The sequence below is a fragment of the Bubalus bubalis genome, chromosome 20 (assembly GCF_019923935.1).
Source record: "Bubalus bubalis isolate 160015118507 breed Murrah chromosome 20, NDDB_SH_1, whole genome shotgun sequence".
Taxonomy (NCBI): domain Eukaryota; kingdom Metazoa; phylum Chordata; class Mammalia; order Artiodactyla; family Bovidae; genus Bubalus; species Bubalus bubalis.
Window position 1 is genome coordinate 36829858 of NC_059176.1, and position 21027 is coordinate 36850884.

Consider the following 21027-nt stretch of genomic DNA (forward strand, 5'->3'; position numbering starts at 1 on the left):
CTGGCCATCATTCTCTAGACAGGCAGCAATGTGGTGTGCTCAGCAGGGTGACCTGGCCAAGGCAAGCCTTTTTCCCACTCCCACACAGGTGCTGAGCATATCCTGGCTTGGAGGTGTGGGACATGGATGGGACTGTAGTCCTGTGGAAAGGTTAGATGCCCGACTTGACTCCCTGGAGCATCTACCTGGTGGCTGACAGGAGGGGCAACCTGGTCATCAGTGGATCCCAGATGGGTGTATCAAGTCTTGAGACTTGCATATCCTGCTGTGCATTTGTGAGGGTCTGCGCATCGCCTGTGAGTATCCACATGCTGCAAGGAGTGTGACATTAATTAAATCAAAGGAGCATAGGATGGATTGAGAGAGAAATTGCAGAAAGAAGGAAAACGCTTTAGCTTTTCCCCTGCTTTCTGAGCAAAGGACCCTGCCATTTCATTTTGCACTGAGCCTGGTGGATTACATAGCCAATCGTGTATGCAGGGTTGTGCTGGAGCCAGCTCTCACTGGCTGCCCACTCCACATCCAGTGATGTCATGTTAGAAGCTTGAAAGGGCCCTGGTGATAATATTAACAAGACAGAAATCAGGCAAATGCTGCAAACCAGGACTGTGTTTTTTTGTTTTTTTTTTTTTAGAACTGGTTGTTAAACATTTACCAGTACTCCATTGCACAGAGCACTCAATAACGCTGGAGACTTCTTCCTCTTGTTATTTTTATCGGCTTGCTGGGCAGGCCCAAACTTCTAAGGGGACAGTGCAGAGCCATGGAAGGAAAGCTAGGGGCAAAAAAAAAAAACACAACCACTTACTAAGTGCCCAGACCATTTCACCACCATTTCCGGGATGAAGAGACAAGTTCAGAGAGGTAATGGACTCACCCAAGACCACACAGCAGGACAGCTCCTGAGCTCACATTGGGCCCAAGGTCCTAGCTCTTAGGAGAGGTTCTTTAGAGCCACATGTCCCCTGTGTCCAGCACAGGGTTCTGAACTTCAAGAATAAACTGAGATGAGGGGCTCAGGAGGAAAAGCAAGAGGGGAGTTGGAGAAGGACCCATAAGTCTCAAACCCTACACTTCTGTCCTCTTCCAGGATCCTCACAGCCTGAGGCAGAGGCCTAGATGAACAGGCAGCAGGACAGAATGTTCCAGCAGCCACTGACTAGATCAGAGGCACAAATATTTGCTAAGCCCAGAGGCCTCCCAGACACGCTGGCAGGGTTCAGGGAAGCAGGTATATGGAGGCTCTTCTTCTGGAGCCAGGGAATCCAGGAGAGGGAGAAGCCCCTCAGAGAGGTTCTCACTGATGCCATTTGTATTTCACACTAATATTTGAGTCCCTTACACCCTCAAGTATGTCAAGCCCAACTACAAAGCACCTTCTCAGCCGTGAGCAGAACAGGGAGATGACCCCCACTTTACAGATGAAAAAACTGAGGCCCACTGAGGGAAGAGAACATGCTCAATGGCTGGGAAATGGGGGAGCTTAAAGTGGAGGTAGGATGGGAAAGCTCACCCCCAATATCAATAGTCTCCTGCATCTGGTCTATGGCCCTCCTACTCAAGAAGTGCCCTTGAACCTCACTGGCCTGGAGTATTATTTTCTAGTCTCTCATATCTGGCCAGAGCTCCTGTACCTTTGCTTCTTACAGCTCCCAAGGGCTACTCTCTCCCATGGGGAACCTCTCCTCTCTTCTTACCTCCCAGGTCAGGGAGCCCTTCCCGCCTTACACCCTCAGCAAATCTTGACCCTCTTGCCCTACCTAGCTTGGACCTGGCCTCCAGTCCAGAAAGCCCTCCAGGAATGCTTGCTGCTCACCGAGCTCTTCCCCTCTCAGGAGTGAAAGCATGAGGGATCTGAGTCCTCAGAAGTGGGAGTAAAACAGGGGCTTGGGGCCTACTTGCAACTCTGTTACCAACTCACAGGGTGATCTGGGGCTACCCTGTTCTCTCTGAGCCTGGGTTGCCTCATCTGGACTCAGTTTGCCTGCCCCACCAGGGCACTGAGGCTCTGGGTGGGAAAACCTTGACTGTGGGCACAGGTCACAGCTGCTAGAGTTCTTGTTGGCATCAGCACTGTCCAAGCCTTGGGCTCCATCCAGACCCACTGTCATCCAACCATACAGTGTATCGCCTTCAGCCGCTCCTCCAGGGGTAGGAGGCCTGAGCCTAGCCTGAGAGCTCAGCTGGGGTGGGTGCTGGGCACACAGGCACTCTTGCTCTCCTCCACTGGCCCCAGTGAACCAGGCCCAGGCATGGAGCTGGGAGGGGCTGCAGATAGAGAAGCTGGAGGCCACCTTGAGTCTCAGACCCCCACAGCTCTGCCCTTCAGTCCTCCGGGGTATTAATGACTTTTCCCAATGAAGAGCAAACTCTATCTCCATGGCAGCAAGACTAGGAAGGACCCCTGGGAAATACTGGAGGTTTTTTTTCCCCTGGAGGCCGATTTTGGAAGGTCCAGATAAGTGCTCCCCATAATGCCTAGAATCAGAGACTGTCGTGGCAATGCATCGTATAGAAGCCTGCTTCCCAGAGTACAGATGAGAAAACCGACACCTAGACAGATTCAGGGACTTGATACCACTGCAGGTAGCTGAAGCTCCAAAACTTTGGCCGCCTGATGCGAAGAACTGACTCATTGGAAAAGACCCTGATGCTGGGAAAGACTGAAGGTGGGAGAAGGGGGTGACAGAGGATGAGATGGTTGGATGGTATCACCGACTCCATGGACATGAGTTTGAGCAAGCTCCGGGAGATGGCGAAGGACAGGGAGGCCTGGCGAGCTGCAGTCCCTGGGGTCGCAAAGAGTCGGGCACTGAGCGACTTAACCACCACCACTTGCAGGGGAGACGCTAGTACGTACAGAAAGGCGGGACCTCGCCTTAAAGGTGCAAGCTCCAGCTTTTTACATAGTTTTAACGCTATTCTGAGTTGCTTTGGGGGCTCAGCTGATCATAGTCACCCCTGGGCACCGCTTTAGGTCTTCAAACATCTAAGACTGAAACAAGACCAATCCACTGGAGCTCTGTTTCGAGGCTCCGGACTCTTGGGATCCCACGGAAGACAGAGTCGCGCGCTCTCAGAGACCAGTGTGGGGGCTCCAGGGGGCGGGGCGCACCGAGGGCGGGGCCGAGGCGCCTGTGACTCCGCCCCCAGTAAACTCCCGACCTGGTAAACAAGCCGCCGCAACGCCTGGGGCTTCTCGTGCAAGCCCGGCGCCGAGTTACATCACGGTCCCCTGGAGTTTCAAGCCCCGGCCGCCTGGTCCCCGCGGCCCTCGCCCGCCCGCCCGCCGCCTGTGTCCGAGGAGCGGAGAGTCAGCGAGGCGTCTCCCTCCCCAGGCTCCTCAGGGCAGGAAGGCCTCCAGGTTTTCTCGGGCGGCCCCTGGGACTTCGTGGAAACCGATTCAGCTGGAGGAAAGGGGCCACGGCGTGGCCGCACAGGAACTGCACCTCAGTTTCCCCACCTGTGAAACCAGGGGGCTGCATGAGGGTTCTGTGCCATCCAACTAGGGGCAGGAGAGGTGCGCCCTGAGCCCGGGGCGAGGGGCCGACCCCCGAAAGAAATGGCTGCGGCCAGAGCCGGGCTTTCTCCTTGAGCGGTGGAGCTCTCAAAAAGCCAGGTGTCCCAAAACGCAGACCCTCCCCTCCGAGGGGCCTGGGTGACCGTGAGTCGCACAGAACAAAACGATGACTTTGTAGTATCCTAGCATCTCCCCTCTCCCGATTTGCGGTGGGACAACGACCCTCTGGGTAGAAGGAAGACCTGCCCGCCACCCCCACAGCGCGTTTGCGCTCTGAAAAAGGTGTTGCGGCGCAATATCCACAGCTTGCACGTCGGAGCCTGAGTTGAGCCTCAGGCTCCCGAGGAGGCAGTGGGTCCCCGCCTGTGGCAGACACTAGATGGGCCAGAACAGGTCCGGAAGGCCCCAGAAAGGACGCTGGCCCCATCGAGCCCCAGGAGGTGCCCGTTCTGGGGACTCCACGTTTTGGTGATGCTGCACCTGCGCTCTCCAATAAGGTAACCACTAGCCACTTGTGGCTGTTGAGTACTTGAAATAATAGTGTGGAGACCCACTTGGAACCACAGAGTTGGCATGAAGATCCTTTTAAGCTGAGGATATTTGAGATTCAACAGATGCAGGAAAATAGTCTCCTGGGAGCGTCCCTTATCTGACGAAAAGCAGCAGCTTCTGGGAAATGAGGCTACCATAAATCCCCTCTCCAGGGGAGTTTCACGGCCCTAAAGAAGACAAGAGACCATTCATACTTGTATAGACAATTATTACGACAAACTTTATTACAATGTTTCGCCTAAAAACCCATTTATCATTCCTGAAGAAATCTATTTTGTTTTTTTTCCCATAGAAGCCATTATTTCCCCTCGATTTTTTCCTCAGTTAGGTTTGTAAACCTTTAATCATTTAATGAGCCAGCTACTTCTTTGTTGGCTCCCGAATGCATACGAAATACACTTTTTTCTTCTGTTAATCTGTCCTTTGTCAGTTTAATTCTCTGGCCTCTGCAACTGAACCTGGGAGGGCAGAGGAAACTTTTTTTCCTCCCGTGCAGGGGCTAGTCGGCATGAATATGTGCAAGAGTGTAAAATACAGGATTTCAAAGAGTTAGTTTGAAGTAAAAGAATGTCATGAATAACTTTAAAATGTCATTAAAAATTTCATGTATTGATTACATATAATATTTTGGATAAATTGGGCTAAATAAAATATATTCAAATTAATTTCACCTGTTTTCTTCTCTTTTCATGTCCACTAGAAAATTTTTTAAAAACATGTGGCTGGTATTATATTTCTATTGGCCAGAACTACTAAATGTCAGGTGACCTTGTGTCTTTTGGTTTACTTTTACCAGGCAACATCAACACGGCTTTATTAACTGAATGCTTGGTCAGGTCCTGAGCAGCTCCCTGGGGCGAGGCAGAGGGGGGTTGGAGAAGGCAGAGGCACTGTGCCAGTCCTCAAGAAGTTGCCAAGCCCCTCTTGGCTCCCAGCTCAGCCTGGCTGGGTCCTCCTGCAGTCCTGCCTCCCCTCCTCCACAGGACACTCAGGCCAGCAGAAGGCTGGGCAGAGGAACCTGGGGCCTGCCAAGGCTCTGGGAACTCAGGGAGGGAGCTCCACACAGGCCAAGGGTTCAGAAGACAGTGTGGCCAGCGGCCAGAAACCATGGCTGGCCCTTGAGAGCTATTCCCATAGCCAGGACCACAGAGGAGCCTTTCAGCTGCCCATTCCCCAGCCTCACTACACAGCACCTCCTGCCCATCAATTAGTGGCAGCAAAGCCCTCTCTCTACAAGCCCTCCCAGTGCCACCTGGCAGTATTGCAACAGGTTCCCCAGCTCTCTCATCCTCTCTGCCACCTCCTGTTCCCCAGGCTCTGCTTGATTAAAAGATGTGCCTGATCATCAGTGGGGTACAGGCTGATGTCTGGGCAAGAAAGATAGCCCAGACGCACACATACACATACAAAACCCCACACCACTTCTGCAGCTGGTTATTTCTGATTAACAACCCACACCTGGTCATTTGAGGGCTGTCCTAGTTGGTATGACCCAGGTTTAACCCATGCAGCTGATGAATGTGACAGCTTTACAGCTCTGTAAAGCTAACCAGACCTGTACGTAGTTAAACAACCTTATCTATCATTCCTTTTGTCTTCTCCTATATAAACTTGCTCATAATAATAATAGCTACCACTCTTATCGTGTTTATTGTGTGCCAGGCACTGTGCTAGTGGCTTACACATATTAATTAACTTAATTTGAATTCAGTTGGATTTCTGGCACAACCACCACCCTATGACGTCCGAACTGTTATTATCCATTGTTCATGGGTGAGGAAACCGAGGCACAGAAACGTTAAATCAACTTGCTCAAGGTCACAGAGCTAGAAAGGGGCAAAACTTGGATGGGAACTAGGCTGTCTGGCTTTGTGTTTGTGCTGCAAATCACTTCATTACACAGCTTCTCCCCCCATACTGGAGGAATCTATTGTGTTTTGTTTTCCTTGACTGCTTCCTTTGCTAACCAGTTTATGATAAACCTGTAACAGGTGCTCACCATCTAAAACCTGAGATCGCCTTTCACATATTAAAAATGAGATAGCAAAGTGACCAAACTCATGGGGGAGAAGAAATAAATCCCAGAGGAATAAATCTTCCTATCTTTCTTTGTCCATTTCTCTACGTGGGTGGGCAGGAAAGCACTGTCTGTGAACGGGTGTAGCTTGTTAAAAGAGACATTGTAGCTGAAGGCTGCAGAGGCCTGGGCTGATAGGTGTCCTTAGTTTAGCAAGCTGCCTGGGCGGGCTTAGAAATGCAGAGACATAGCTGGTTTGCTGGGGTGGGGGTGGGGGCAGGAGGCTAAATTGCTACAAATGAGGGTGGGAGAACAAGCATTTCAGACAGGGGTTGGGGAAACCCTAGAAGATGTCACTCCAGTACTCTTGCCTGGAAAATTCCATGGACTGAGGAGCCTGGTGGGCTGCAGTCCATGGGGTTGCTAAGAGTCGGACCGACTGAGCGACTTCCCTTTCACTTTTCACTTTCATGCATTGGAGAAGGAAATGGCAACCCACTCCGGTGTTATTGCCTGGAGAATCCCAGGGACGGGGGAGCCTGGTGGGCTGCCGTCTATGGGGTCGCACAGAGTCAGACACGACTGAAGCAACTTAGCAGCAGCAGCAGCAGATGTCTGCAAGCTGTGGCCTGAGTCAGGTGTGGCAGGATAGGAAATGGCTGATGGGTTTTAAAACAAGATGGCCACCGTTTGGTTGCCTGCAGTGCTTAGCTGTGATGTTCCTCTCCACCCTCCTGACCTTTGGTGGAAATCCAACACTGATACTACTTTGTGCCCGACAGTGCTGAAGAGCTAAGGGGCTGGAGTGGGTATCGGGATCCAGCTTGGGGAGGAGTGGGCCTGGAGGCGATGGGCACAGGGTGAGCTGCTGCGTGGAGAAAGAGAAGTTGCTCTGTCAGCCTCTGAGTTACTGGGGAGGTCACTGGTCCCTGCCAGCTGCAGGCTGGGCAGTGTGTAAGGATGTCCAGCCCCTGAAGTCCAGCACATGCTCTGTTCCCCCTGTCAGAAGCTCTGGCGCAGGGCTCTGTCTGCCTAGTGTGGTGCCTTTCCCCAGGCTGTGTGGGCTGGCAGCAGCCCTGTGTGGAGCCTCTGCTGAAAGCTGAAGACTTAAGGCCTCTCCGGCAGCAACCGCTTGGGTCCCTCACACAGTGCAGGTCCTGGGCTGCTGCTCTAGACCATCCTGAGTCAGAGAAAGACCCATAGGGCCTCATCCTAACTCCTAATTCCGCCTCCTGCCTCTTTCTGGGGCTGCTGTAGGCCCACCTCCTCTGGGCAGCCTGCCTCCACAAGTGCGTCCAGCCTGTGGGACGTCAAGGACAGAAATGGGGCCCACAATGGGAGTCCCAAGGGGTATACTACGAGCTGTACAGCATCTGCGTTTTCTGATCAGAGTTTGGTTTGCTTTGGTTTTGAAGTTAGAGCAGACTCGAGGGTTTGTTTTTATTTATCCATTCCTATAGTTTATAATGAACCTGTGCACCAGATACATTGATTTTCTAATTTAGTCTCACAACATACCATTGAGTATTTTTACTCCTAAATTACAGATGAGAAAACTGAGAGTCAGGGGACCCAACCCCTGTCTATATGGTACAGGTCTTCCAGTTTGGTACAGATGGGGAAGCAGCAGCCTGGGCTTCAAGTGGGAAAGGGGGAACCAGTGAGGGCTGTGGTTTTCACTTGCTTCCACTGTAAGAAAGGAAGAGTTCGTTTCAGAGATGAGAAAACCGGCCAACTGTGTCCAGGGACTGGCCTGAGCTCACAAAGCTTGGCTGGGGTGCAGCCAGGATGCAAACTCGCCTTTGCTAGTCTGGCAGAGGAACTCAGTGTAACCCCCAAAGCAGTGAGTGCAGGGGCAGGCCTGGGGATGGGGGAGGGTGGGCATGGAGTTAGGGGAACAAAATCAGAGTAGAGGGCCGTGGACACCCCCACCCCAACACCCACCCTCTCTACACTTCCTTATCCCAGGCTAGAGGGCTTTCAGGACCCTGAGTGACTAGTGGGTCCTGTGGACACACACAGAGGCCATGCATACCTTGGCATAACAGGCGTGGCAGAGTGCAGGACACAGAACAAAGGGGGAATTCCCTTGCAGTACAGTGGTTAGGATTCCGTGCTTCCACTGCAGGGGGTATGGGTTCCATCCCTGGTCAGGGAACTAAGATTCCTGCATGCTGTGTGGGCTCAACCTTGAAAAAAAAAAAGAACAAGGGGGTGAGCCAATGAATGTATAAATGAATGGGAAAAGAATGAATGAAAAGCCATGTTCGAAGGTGTGGCTGTGCTTCTGAGTGGTTGCAACGTCTGCTCCTGGTCCTCCAAGCTCCTGTGAGTCTGGCCTGGCTGGGAAGGCTCCATTCCAGGCACGCTGGCAGGAGCGCAGGGCTGGGAGTGAGGAACTCCAGCTTGGGGTCTGCTTCTGTTGCTCCCTGGCAGTGAGAGCTTGAGCAGGTCCCTTCACCTGGGCTGCCCCATCTGCACGACTGGCCTACTAGCCAGCTCTGGCGACTGCTGTCCACTACAGTCCACTGAGCTCCATGAACTGTAAGGCTCTAGACCCATGTTGTCCTTGTAATGAGAAGAGTCAACAGCCCTGGACAGAGTCCACAGGCAGCAGGGTGGGCAGGAGATTGGATGGGAAATGGGGAGGGGTAGAGGCTGAGTGAGGGCTAGGGAGGGGGCAGGCCTCCAGTACTGTGGAGACAGGGTGCTCTTGGCTGTTCCAGGACAGACCCCCACTTGCATGCACACCCCGAGCTGCACAGCCCAGTTTGGTGACCTCCACCCCTTGGGTTCACCTCCAGCTCACTCTGGGTTCCTCACATCCACACTCTGGCCTAGTCTGCCTGATTGCCCCACAAGGTGGGGGGGGCAGTTATCCTAATTTTATACCCGCAGAAGCTGTGCTTCAGGGAGGTAAAATGACTCACCTAAGGCAACACAGCTAAGAAGCAGCACAGGCAGGATGTGAGCTGAGGACGGGGCACCTCCAGCCCAGAGTGTGGGCCTCTGACCTTCAGTGCCCTGGCCCTGGGAGCACATTCTTAAGCTCAGGGAGGGTCCTCAGTCTACTCTGAGGCCTGTCTTGACTGGCCATGGGTGAAAAGCCCCGCACCCTGGTAGAAGTGTATCAGATCACAGTGATGGTCCTGGCTCCCCAGGGACTGGCTCCCAGCCATAGCCCTGGGGGTGGGGCGGTGGTTAGCACTCCACCCACCCTGACTGGAATCTTGGAGTCAGCCAATCAGAGGGCCCCTCAAAGTCCACAGGAGTGCGTGGGACTGAAGGGGTTGCAGGAGTAGATGAGAGGTGGCCCCGGTTCTGGGCCGGCCCTGATTGAGGACTGAAGCAGACTGTTCGTGGAGGGCAGACACAGGCTGTGGTCAGATGGGCCCAGGGAGCTGCCCAGGTCTTTCACATCCAAGCCAGATCCTCTTCCTGGGTTCACCAGCTTCCCCTGCTGCCTCCCACCGCCCCCACAGTCGAGCTGAGTAGTGGGAACAGTTGCCCCCCAAATGCCTTCACATTTGCCCTTGGCGCTCATGGCTTTATGCTGCCCCTTCTAGGGAAAACTGGGGCCACGGTCACAGGCAGGGCACAGGGTGACCAGAGCCTCATACTTCTGCCCTTCACCTTCAGCACCCATGGTGCAGGTCAGAGGATGCCCCCATGGACTTGAGGGTGCGTAAGGAGGATCCAGCCAGGGGCAGTGGGAGCCCTCAGATTGCCCCCTGGAGGCAAGGAGCCATGGGGGGTCTGAGTCCCTTTTTCTTAACTGAACAAACCCCCTGCAAGGCCTTTTGCCCTACTAGGATCACCCTGGTGTGTTTCCTGGCTCTTTCCTCAGACTTGGGACAGGAATGAGGATGGAGCTGGAACTGGAGTGGGGATGAAGATGGGCTGGGAACTGGAGACTTAAGAGCAGGAGACTTTATTGGAAGGGTCTGCCTGGCCCTCCCCTCCAGCAGGGAGCCTCTGGAGGGAGGAGGGATGGGGGGGAGCGGGGGTTGGCTTTCTGGCCTTCCCACCATGACTTACAGGACTTCTCCTTTCTAGAGAAGGGAAAGCAGACCTCGACCCTGCACTTTCTCGGGGTCCCGAGGCTTTCTCAGGAACTGGCCTGAGGAAGGAGTGGGAACACAGTCTCCCTGAGTGCTAATGGCCTTCCGGGCCTGATCAAACACCTGAGAACACTGGGCACTTGAGCCTTACCTGGGGCAGGAGCATCAGTTCAACAGTCAAAGACCCTGTAGCTCAGCCAGGTGAAGGGCCTCCTTGCCTGAGGTCCCACAGCCACGAGTGGCAAGTTGGGATTTGGGACGGGGTTAAGTGGCTGGTGGCTTTTTAAATTTTTTTCCACCAGAGCATCCTTAAGAAAGCCATGCTTATCCCCAGGAAGGAGGCATTGATGGGGAGTTTTGGCACCATAACAGTGAGGCAGGAGTTTCAAAGCAGTGGGACTTTTCTAGGCTGAACTGGAGACTCATTGCAGGGCAGACCGGGCCCCGGCCAAGTATCCTCCCCCAGTTGCTCTGTACTTGCCTTTCCGGCTGCTAGGGCTCCAGTCTCAGGGTTGACCACAGCCTGGTATCAGCCCCAAGCCACCCCGGTCTGTGGGTTCTGGCTTGGGGTGAGGCTGACTTCCTGTTTGTCTGTGTCCCCTGCGCCGTCCAAACTGGCTGGTTACCTGGGCCTGACGTGCCCTCCCTCACATCCTCCCCTAAGCCTCAGCAGTACCTGGTGGGACCCCCATCCCTGTCAAGACCTCTCTCCCTGGGTCAGTGCTGCTCTGAGTCTGGGAGACGGAGACAAAGGCTGTGACCCTCATCTCCTGCCCCATGGCCTGGGTCCCCGCACGCCGCTTGCCTGCCTGCCACTTCCATAGCACTACGGCTCGCCCCACACCTCACATCCTGTGATTCTCTCTGGAACCTGGGAGCTGTTCCTGTGACTGTCCCACTGTTAAAGATGTGGAAACTGAGCTCAGTCAGGGGACATCTCAGTCTGCCCCTGACTCCAGAGACTCTCCACTGTGCTGCGGCCTCACATATCCTGACAACCTCTCACGCTGCGCCACTTCCTTTTGTCTCCTACAGTGGGGCCTTTCTGACCCCACCAGCCACAAGCCGTCCCCACCCCACCCTTAGCTCCCTGATCTGACCCTACCCTTTTGCCCCCTTCCCTTGGGGACTCAGCTGTCCTCTTAACTTCCCCTGCCTATCACCCTGATATCCCAGCCAGCCAGGGATCCCTAAATAAGCAGAGCTGGTGAGAAGGTGTGTGTGGGTGCTGAGAAGGGTCCCAGGGATTGCTGGGAGAAGCCTTGTCCTGGACAAGGCTTCTAGCCCCCTACTCCAATCCCAGAGGGGTTATTCAGATGGCTCCCTTGCCCAGTGCTGGGAAGCCCACATCAGCTGAGGGCACCCCTGGGTGCAGGGAGACTGATGGGGCCTTGCAGCCTGGCCCCTGGGCCTGCCTGAACCTGCCCAGCCCTGGGCCCTGAGGTCATGGAGACCTCCTCAAACCCCTTCCCGGGGGTGCTGTTCAAAGGCAGACAGGCCTGATGAGGTGCTAATTACTGAGCTAATTGGAGCTGAGTGAGCTACAGATGGCCTGGCTGACAGGAGGGAGGAACTGCCCAGGGGAGGGGGCTGCCCACAGAGCGTGAGGAGGAGGCCCAGGACCAGAGTCGGCTGTGTTTGTTCAGGAATTGTTGATTTACCAGCCCTGGCCAGCTGTCTTGCGACACGTCCTGGTCTCCTCCACACCTCAGCCCTGGCCCTGGCTTTCTCTCCACAGGAAGACTTGTGCTCTGAGGCCACACATGTTGGAAGGGATCTTTCCTGAGCACTGGGGAGCAGAGTGCTCTGCTCCAGGGAGACTGGAGGAGGAGGGAGGTCAACCCTCTCCTGGTGTAACAGGAAGGAAAGGGACAGGGTGCAAACTTTTGAAAGAATGATATAGCCCAAGGACACAACATAAACCAATTAGAATCAAATGGGACCAAGATGGCAGACAAGACTAGACCTTGATGCTCAATCAGCAAGTGAAATGACACACCCAGAGGTGTCATGACAGTTCCAAGGCACTGTCAAAAGACCAAGGAGTGGGCATGACCCAAATCTTGGAAATCTCCACTCCTTCCTCAAAATAGATGGAATAATCCTCCCATTCATTAGCATATGAAATTCAGTTCAGTTCAGTCGCTCAGTCATGTCTGACTCTTTGCGACCCCATGAACCGCAGCACACCAGGCCTCCCTGTCCATCACCAACTCCCGGAGTCCACCCAAACTCATGTCCATTGAGTCGGTGATGCCATCCAACCATCTCATCCTCTGTCCTCCCCTTTTCCTCCTACCCTCAGTCTTTCCCAGCATGAGGGTCTCTTCAAATGAGTCAGCTCTTTGCATCAGGTGGCCAAAGTACTGGAGTTTCAGCTTCAACATCAGTCCTTCCAATGAACACTCAGGACTGATCTCCTTTAAGATGGACTGGTTGGATTTCCTTGCAGTCCAAGGGACTCTCACGAGTCTTCTCCAACACCACAGTTCAAAAGCATCAAATCTTCGGCTCTCAGCTTTCTTTATAGTCCAACTCTCACATCCATACATGACCACTGAAAAACCTTGACTAGATGGACCTTTGTTGGCAAAGTAATATCTCTGCTTTTTAATATGCTGTCTAGGTTGGTCATAACTTTTCTTCCAAGGAGTAAGTGTCTTTTAATTTCATGGCTATAGTCACCATCTGCAGTGATTTTGGAGCCCCCCAAATTAAAGTCAGCCACTGTTTCCCCATCTATTTTCCATGAAGTGATGGGACCAGATGCCGTGATCTTAGTTTTCTGAATGTTGAGCTTTAAGCCAACTTTTTCACTCTCCTCTTTCACTTTCATCAAGAGGCTCTTTGTCTAAGATGACCATTATATCTACTACTGTGGGCAGGAATCCCTTAGAAGAAATGGAGTAGCCATCATAGTCAACAAAAGAGTCCAAAATGCAGTACTTGGATGCAATCTCAAAAGCGACAGAATGATCTCTATTTGTTTCCAAGGCAAACAATTCAATATCACGGTAATCCAAGTATACACCCTGACCAGTAATGCTGAAGAAGCTGAAGTTGAACGGTTCTAACTAACACCCCCAAAAGATGTCCTCTTCATTATACGGGACTGGAATGCAAAAGTAGGAAGTCAAGAAACACCTGGAGTAACAGGCAAATTTGGCCTTGGAGTACAGAATGAAGCAGGGCAAAGGCTAATAGAGTTTTGCCAAGAGAACGCACTGGTCATTGCATTTGAAATTACCTAGCCTACAAAAACTAACCATGCCATATATGGCAGCTGCACTCGCCCTCTGTAATGGCCCACACTCTGTCTATGAAATGTGCTTCTCTCTGAATCTGAATAAACCCCTTCTTACTTATCACTTTCTCTCTCACTGAATTCTTTCTGCCATGAGACATCAAGAATCTGAGCTTCATTAGCTGAAACCAGGTACCATGGGTTTTGGCTGGGTTTGAGTCCCATGCACATGGGCTCAAGTCCCAGTCCATGGTGAACGGTTTCACTGGGGTGGCAGGTGTGGGGCTGGGGCCCCTTGGGGTGCAGTCACTGAGCTGGGTCATTGCGAAGGGGTCTGGGGCTCATGCCAGCCCTGACTCTTTCTGGACCTTGGCCTGGGCCCTGTCCCTCAAGAACAGACCTGTGTGGCCTGGAGAGCCCGAGGAGGTGGATTTGTGCTCTGTAATGAAGGAGGCTCACAGATAAGGGATGAGATTGACGCCCAGACAGAGGGTGGGGGAGTTAGTATGGCCATGTTGATGCAACTTTTAAGGATTCTCTTCACAGCCCACCTTTCTGGCACAGTAGTTCTCAGCACCCTGGAGTGAGAGGGTCTTTGTTCACCTAGGGCCAGAACCCAGGCCTCAGTAGAACAGTACGTGACTGTCATTCACATCAGCCCACAGCAGCTCTAGCCCCATTGACGATGCCCCGTGGCTCCTGACCACACTCTGCATTCTGTCTGGTCTCCAGGCCTTTATAAAGCTGTCCCCAACCCTCCCACCACCACAAGCCCCCAAAGCATACCCTCTCTGCTCCTTTCTGCCTAGTTAAGTCCTCTCCACTCTGCAGGCTCTGGTTCCATCTGCATCTCAGACAGCTCTGTGACCTTCTGCTTGACCTGCAGCCCTGGCTTCTTCACTCCATTTCCTCAGGGGGCCCAGGGCCCAGACCAGGTAATCAGGAGAGAAAGCTGGAAGGCTAAACCTCCCCCAGGTGAATGCTTGTCCCCACTTCTCCTTCCTCCTAGGATGCTCTCAGAGCTCAGTGAGATAGTGGGTATGAAAGGCCATTAGTAGTAATACAGGTTTAATAACATGATGACAATTATTCCAATTTTCCAAGTCCCCACTTCTGGGCCAGGCACCACATTAGGTACTTTCCATGCTTATCTTCTCACAGCAACCCTCCAGGGCTGGAGTTTCTGTCTGTACTTTTCAAGGAGGAACTGGAGGCTCAGCGAGATCAAGCAACCCATCCAAAGTTACACAGCAACTAAGTGACAGTCTGGGGACTCTTGAGTCCCTCCCCTCACAATGGGGCGGGGGGTTGTTATTATTTTTTTGCCAACCTGTTTCCTTCCCCCTTTCCCCTCCCTCCCTGCCTGTTACCCTCTGCCTGGTGAGTTTGCATCATTACTAGGGCTCAGGGGTCCAATTAGGGGACCTCCTCAAGGGAGCTGCCTGAGGCAATCCCTATCCCAAGGGGGCCTCCCTGAGCCAAAGTTTTAATTAGCCATCACTGCTCTTCCTGAAACTCTGACTTGCCCATGGTGACACCAGCCAGGCTGGCTCTGTGGCAAGAGGCAGGACTGGCACCCAACCCAGCAGCACAGCTGAAGCGACTCTCGTTTGGGAGGGAAGCATGCCTGGGTTCCCATCCCTGCACAGCTCCTATAGGTTCACCTCAACTTATGTTCTTTAATCCATTAAGTGGATTAATATAATAAATGAATTAAGTGACTTAACCCATTAAATGGATTACATAAGTTGACCACATTAATATTTATTATTGTTGTTTAGTTGCTAAGTCATGTCTGACTCTTTTGTGACCCCATGGACTGTAACCTGCCCGGTTCCTCTGTCCATGGAATCTCCCAGGCAAGAATACTGGGGTGGGTTGCCATTTCCTTCTCCAGGGGATCTTCCCAACCCAGGCATCGAAACTGTGTCTTCCACATTGGCAGGCAGGTTCTTTACCACTGAGTCACCAGGGAAGCCCTTAATATTTATACAGCTGATAAATTTAAATCAGTGCCTAGGACATAATCTAAAACTCATTGAGTCTTAATTAAAAAAAAAAAAAAATCAACTCCGCAGGAGTAAGGCAAGGAAGGGGCAAGGGCAGGGCACAAAGCTATTCTTGGACATGAAGATGGCACATTCTGGGGTCACCTAGCAATACTGGGTGACCCATGTGTGGGCTGTCAGCATCTGTGATACTTGCCTCCTAGGAATGCAGGAAGGTTGCGACTGAGTACATGGTGGGGCTTGGAGGAAGGGGATGAGCAGGTATGGAGAGGAGGCTATGTGCCGGGCGCTACGCTGAGCATATTATAAACTGCGCACTGCCTAATGAGACAAGGGTTACAATCCCATTCTACATGTCTGACTCTTTTGTGACCCCATGGATTGTAAGCTGCCCTGCTCCTCTGTCCCTGGAATCTCCCAGGCAAGAATACTGGGGTGGGTTGCCATTTCCTTCTCCAGGGGACCTTCCCAACCTAGGCATCGAACCTGTGTCTTCTACATTGAGGCAACTGAGTCTCAGGCAAATCAACATGTCCAGGGTCACACAACCACTGAGAGGCAGGGCAGGATTTAAAAGCAAAGCCTAAACCCTGTAACCTGGGAAAACAGACTCCTCGTGTCCCCACCTCAGGCCACAGGGTAGTGCCCTCCGTCCCTAAAGAGGGAAAAATGCCCCTCTCTGCTCCCACTCAGGCTCCCGGAAACCTGAGTATAGGTGTTTGTGTGGGAGACCCTGGAGACCCCCTTAATGGGGCAGGGCTGTGGGTCTAAGCTGAGAAAACGACCAGGAGTTTCTGAGGCTGCAGATCTGAAGCATCACCCCCTCTCCTCCAGGCACATGAAGCCTCCTGAAGTGACCCTGGCCTCAACTGATCTGACTGCAAGGCTCCCCCTTCAGCAGCAATAGCTGTGCCAGCCCAAAGCCAGAGCCGAGCCCTCGGATGCAGTTGCCTGGTAACCAGCCCTAAGTGATGGAAACGCCAGTGGGCCATTAACGAGGGCACAGTGCCAACCGCCCGGCCCAAACCCCACTGCCCCAGCTGGCTTTAGGAAGGCTTCGATGGACAGTCCACCTGGCCTGCCCACGGTAGGACAAGAGGGTGCTCCAGCAGTAAGGGAGGGGGCCCAGGCAGGGCCAGGAGGAACTGGATTGGCAATCTCCCAAGACCTTTGAACTGGGGAGTTGGGCGAAGGTAATTCCCTATGGAGGCCAAGGCCTGACTGAGGTGAGGTGAGCACTGGGCAGGAGTCAGGGTTGTGGGTACAGCTTGCTCAGGCCCAAACCACCATCCTGGAAACAGCTGTGCTGTTCTGCCCAGGGCATGGAGGCCGGGGGAGGGAATCCCCAGAGAGAGGCCCTGGATGGGGAAAGGAAAGGAGGTGATTAGAGAGGCTGGCAGGAGTCCAGGCTCCGGTGGGGGGGGGGGGGGCAGCCTCCTGCAACAGCGAGGGGGAAGTGCCTCAGCCTCTCCCTGTCTCTCAGGGGCTCTTCTCTCCTCCTTACAACCCCAGCCCCAGGTTGGGGGCCTCCAAGGAAGGGGCTGCAGGCATCCAGGTGGAGCTTAGCCAGGTGTTTCTCCCTCCTAGGTCTGGGGGTAGGAGGCGGAACAAGAAGGAAGCCAGTGTTCAGACTGGAACAGGCCTTCAGGAGACCTGAACCCAGCTCCTTAGTTTCCCCATGTCGACCAATGGGCTACCGCTAGTCTGGGGTTTGCAGTCTTTGGTCCTGAGAGGCAGAGGGGGGCGTGCAGGGGAGGCTTTGCAGCAAAGGCTCCTCTTAGGCTCTCACCTCTGGGCCTGGGGAGGTTTTTCTGCCTTTTCTCCCTTTCAGATGTGCAGAGTCCTGCTTTGCCATGAACCCATCTCTCCACGACCATGGCTTGACTTAGGTACTGGAGTCCCAGCTTTGTGCTAGGTACTGGAGTCCCAGCTCTCAGGTAGACCCAGGCCCTGCCCAGGACCAAGGTCCATCTCCAGGTTAGTAGGGGAGCCCGGCTTGCCACCAGCCGGTTTAGCAGAATGCTAAGAGGCCTCAGAAGAGGTGACCAGATTGAGCCTGGAGCTCTGGAAGGCTTCTTGGAGGAAGGGATCTGAGCTGAGCCTTGAAGGCCAATAGGAGTTAGCAAAAAAAAAAAAAAAAAAAAAAGAGCTAGACAGGCAGCCAAGGTCCAGGGAGAGAATCTTCCAAAGCATGGAGGTGTCACCTGGCAAGGAAGTTGGACTCTGGGAGCTGCAGTGGCAGGCTGGCTGGAGAGGGTCAGTCAGGAGACAGGCAGAAGCCAGAGTGGAAAACTGGACCCTGAGGGCACTGGGGAGCGGTGTAGACACAGGGTCAGATGTGGGCGTTAGAACCACCTTCCCGGAGTTAGGGAGGGAATGTTTCCCACTGCTTCCAGCACTTAGCCAGACCCCTACCCACACACCCCCACCCCCACCCCACCCACAAGTGGCTTGGCTCTGGCACAGCCAGATAGGGGGCCCTTCTTGATTCAAGGCCCAGGACCCTATTTCTCGGGCTTCTTGGGCCACAGCAGCCCTCACCCCACACAAGCACACATCATGCTGGAATGCCATGGTCTGTTTTACAGGCATCTCTCTCACTGACAGGAAAACAGCACCAGGATTCTACTCAGCACAAAGCTCAATAGTGGAAGGAAGGAGAGGAAGGACAGTCCATCCATCCTGGCTGTCAATTAATCAGAGGGTGCCCGCCACCACCCCTCTACTCCCCTGCAGTACATGGTCCCAAAGTGGCCTAGTGAAAGGCCTTCCCTTTTTCTTGATCTTTGGGATCCCCCTCTGAGAGACTCTGATTTCCTCTGTAGAGGAGTTCAGGCTCCTCCAGAATTTGGGAGGACTCCCAATTCCCTGCTTACCCAGGCATAATAGCAAGTTCTGCCCTCCTCCCCCAACCTGGCCCTCCATGCAGAAGGAAACTCTGGTTTATCAGCACAGTTTTGGGAAGTGGCTCACCACACACTGATCAGATCCTGTGAATCTTCCCCACCCCAGGTCCTATCCAGTCCAGACCCCCTGAGATGCCTGGTGCCCAGGCCAGCAGCCACTGGGACAGGGCCCTCCTCAGACTCTGTACTTGGGTGGCAGAGACTTCCTGACCACCAGCTGTGCCTAAGCCTTCTCTCAGAAGGGTTCAGGGTCACACAGTCTGGGGTTGGCAGGGGAAGTCCCAGCTCCTCTATTTTTTGGCTCTGTGGGCAAGCCGCTTCCCCCTTCCCCTCCAGAACTACTACTGATTGAGGATTTATTATCAAAAACCAGCTGTGAACTCCTTGGATCTGCAGGCACTCTGTGACATGTTCTAATCATGACCATTTGACTGATGAGCAAACTGAGAGGTTAAGGGGCTTGCCTAAGGTGACACAGCCCAGCAGGTCACACCTCAGTTTGGTTGTTTTTCACACTCCTGCCTCATATGCTTGTTGTAAGATTTAAACGAGATCACATCTATCATGTGATGTACGGCACAGGGCCACATTCAAGGAGTGTGAACTGCTTGCCTTCTAGCCTTGCTCATCCACTGTTGCAGGGAAAAGCTGATTCTGACTCCATGTTGGAACTGTTTCATTGACTTGCCTTTCATTGCTTTGTTACCATAATTGTACATAATGGTCTGCCTCAGAGAACCCCTGACCGATAAACCCAAGTGTCTCTGTTCAGGACCCCATACACCTGTGGATGGCAGGAAGGAAGAAATTAACACATTCCTTTTCTGAAGCTTGCCATTCTAAGAGATATTTGCAAGATTAACAGCCTTTGTTTCCTCACCTCCCCCATCTCTGAACTATAAAAGAACCTGGCATCCAGACCCCAATAAGATGGTTATCTTGAGACATTAGTCCGCCATCTTTTCCATCAGCCAGCTTTCCAAATAAAGTCATGTTCCTTGCCTCAGCACCTCATCCCCAATTCATTGGCCTGTCTTTCAGGGAGCAGAGCGGGCTTGGACTCAGTAACACCGCCAGCACGGAGCTAGCTGTTCCTCTGCTGGGTGGAAGGAGGGGAAGCATGAGGAAGTATAGAGGACTGAGCACCCTAAAGCAATGTGGGGGTCTCCCTGAAGGAGGCAATGCCTATAGCTAGGTCTGAAAGGACTGGGGAGCATGTTGCTGTGTGTCTTGGGGAAAGGCACAACATTGCTCTGTCCCTCTGCGTGTAGAAGGAGCTCCTGTGAGGAAGAAAGGAGATTTGTAAATAGCAGGTGTGGCCTCATTATAGTGAGGGACATTGTTATTAATAACCATATGTAGGTAACAAGCTGAGATTCAGGAAGCTGACCTTGCCTTCCCAGAGAGCCAGGAGGAGTAGTCAGTGTCTAGGGTGGGGTGGAGGAGGAGAATCTGCCTTCAGAGTCTATGCAGTTCCAGGGTGTGTGTGTGTTGGGGGTAGGATGGGGAGGAATGTTCTCCCTTCCAGGCTTTTATATTCTACTGTGCCTCCAGCCAGGAACCCCACATAAGGGCAGTATTCTCTTCTCTGCTTTGGCTCACACTGTTCCTTCCAACAGCAATACCATTTCTCCTCTCCATGACCACAGGCTAAGAATCACACTGGGCAGTGGAAGGGAGGGGGGATCCCAAGGCAGCCACCTTGTACTGGTTACCTTCTTTCATCCAACAAAGGCTTGATAGGCATCTCTCTCCACAGGCTCTGCACATTACCCTTAGGGTAGAGAAGAAGAGGGCAAGGTCATGCCTTCAGGAGCTCATAGTCAGCTGACACTCTACAAACATTTTAGGGTTTACAGCAATTTCCCACACTGATTTTGTTCAACATTCTCTTCAGTCTGTGAGGCAGGTTTCATGGTTCCCATTTTGCAGATAAGGAAACTGAGGTTCAGAAAGTTACAAAGGTAACATCTAAGTGATGCTGAAAAGGAATGGACAAGATGCTGATTAAGTGAAGACACTTTGTGAAGTGTCTCTGGACTAAGACAAGCCTCAATGGGGCTGGGACTGCAGAATCTTGTGACCCCGTTGGGTCTCACCAGCCTTCTTCTGGCCTGAGTGGGCCCCACTCATGCTGAGAGATTGGAGAGAACACCTGGCTAGCTGAGCATACAACTTGACAGTCCTGAGACTAGACCCCGAATGCTGAGAACACTGCCCTCCACCCAACTCCTAATTACAGGGCAGAGACGGGGAAGTGGGTGTCTTAGAGGGGAGGGAAGAGTTGGTGAGGAGCAAAAGTGGGGAAGTACAGCCTGTGAGCTGAGACTGGGCCATGACCCCTGGCTGTCAGCACACAAATGCACTTTCCTGATCCCAACCTGCTGTGTGACTTTGGGAAAGCCCCAACCTTCTCTGAGTCCCTGCTTCCCAGCTCTCTCCAAACTCAATTCCTAAGGATCCTCCAGCTCTCAGTTGAGTGGCACCCTTTCTGCAGCCCCCGGGTGGCCTTTACTTCCTCTTCCTCCCTGTTGTACCCAGTCTCTGCTGCCCAGCTCCAGTGGCTCAAGCATCATCCTTACTCTTGGAACCTGCAGTCCTAGGCCTGCTCTGCCCTCTGACTCAGGCAGGCCTGAACTTTGGGATCTAAGCAGGTGACCTGGGTGGTTTTGCCCCATGATCGTGCTTTGACCTTTGGCATGTCCACCTGGTCCCTCC

General features: G+C 53.0%; 1 long non-coding RNA gene across 1 annotated transcript; it reads right to left on the minus strand.

Annotated features, from left to right (window-relative positions):
* Positions 1–6644: 6644 nt before the first annotated feature.
* Positions 6645–21027, minus strand: LOC112580915. Its single transcript, XR_003105259.3, has 3 exons — positions 20025–21027; positions 8125–8278; positions 6645–7778 (listed from the first exon to the last, which is right to left on the minus strand). It is a non-coding gene; the product is annotated as an uncharacterized LOC112580915 (long non-coding RNA).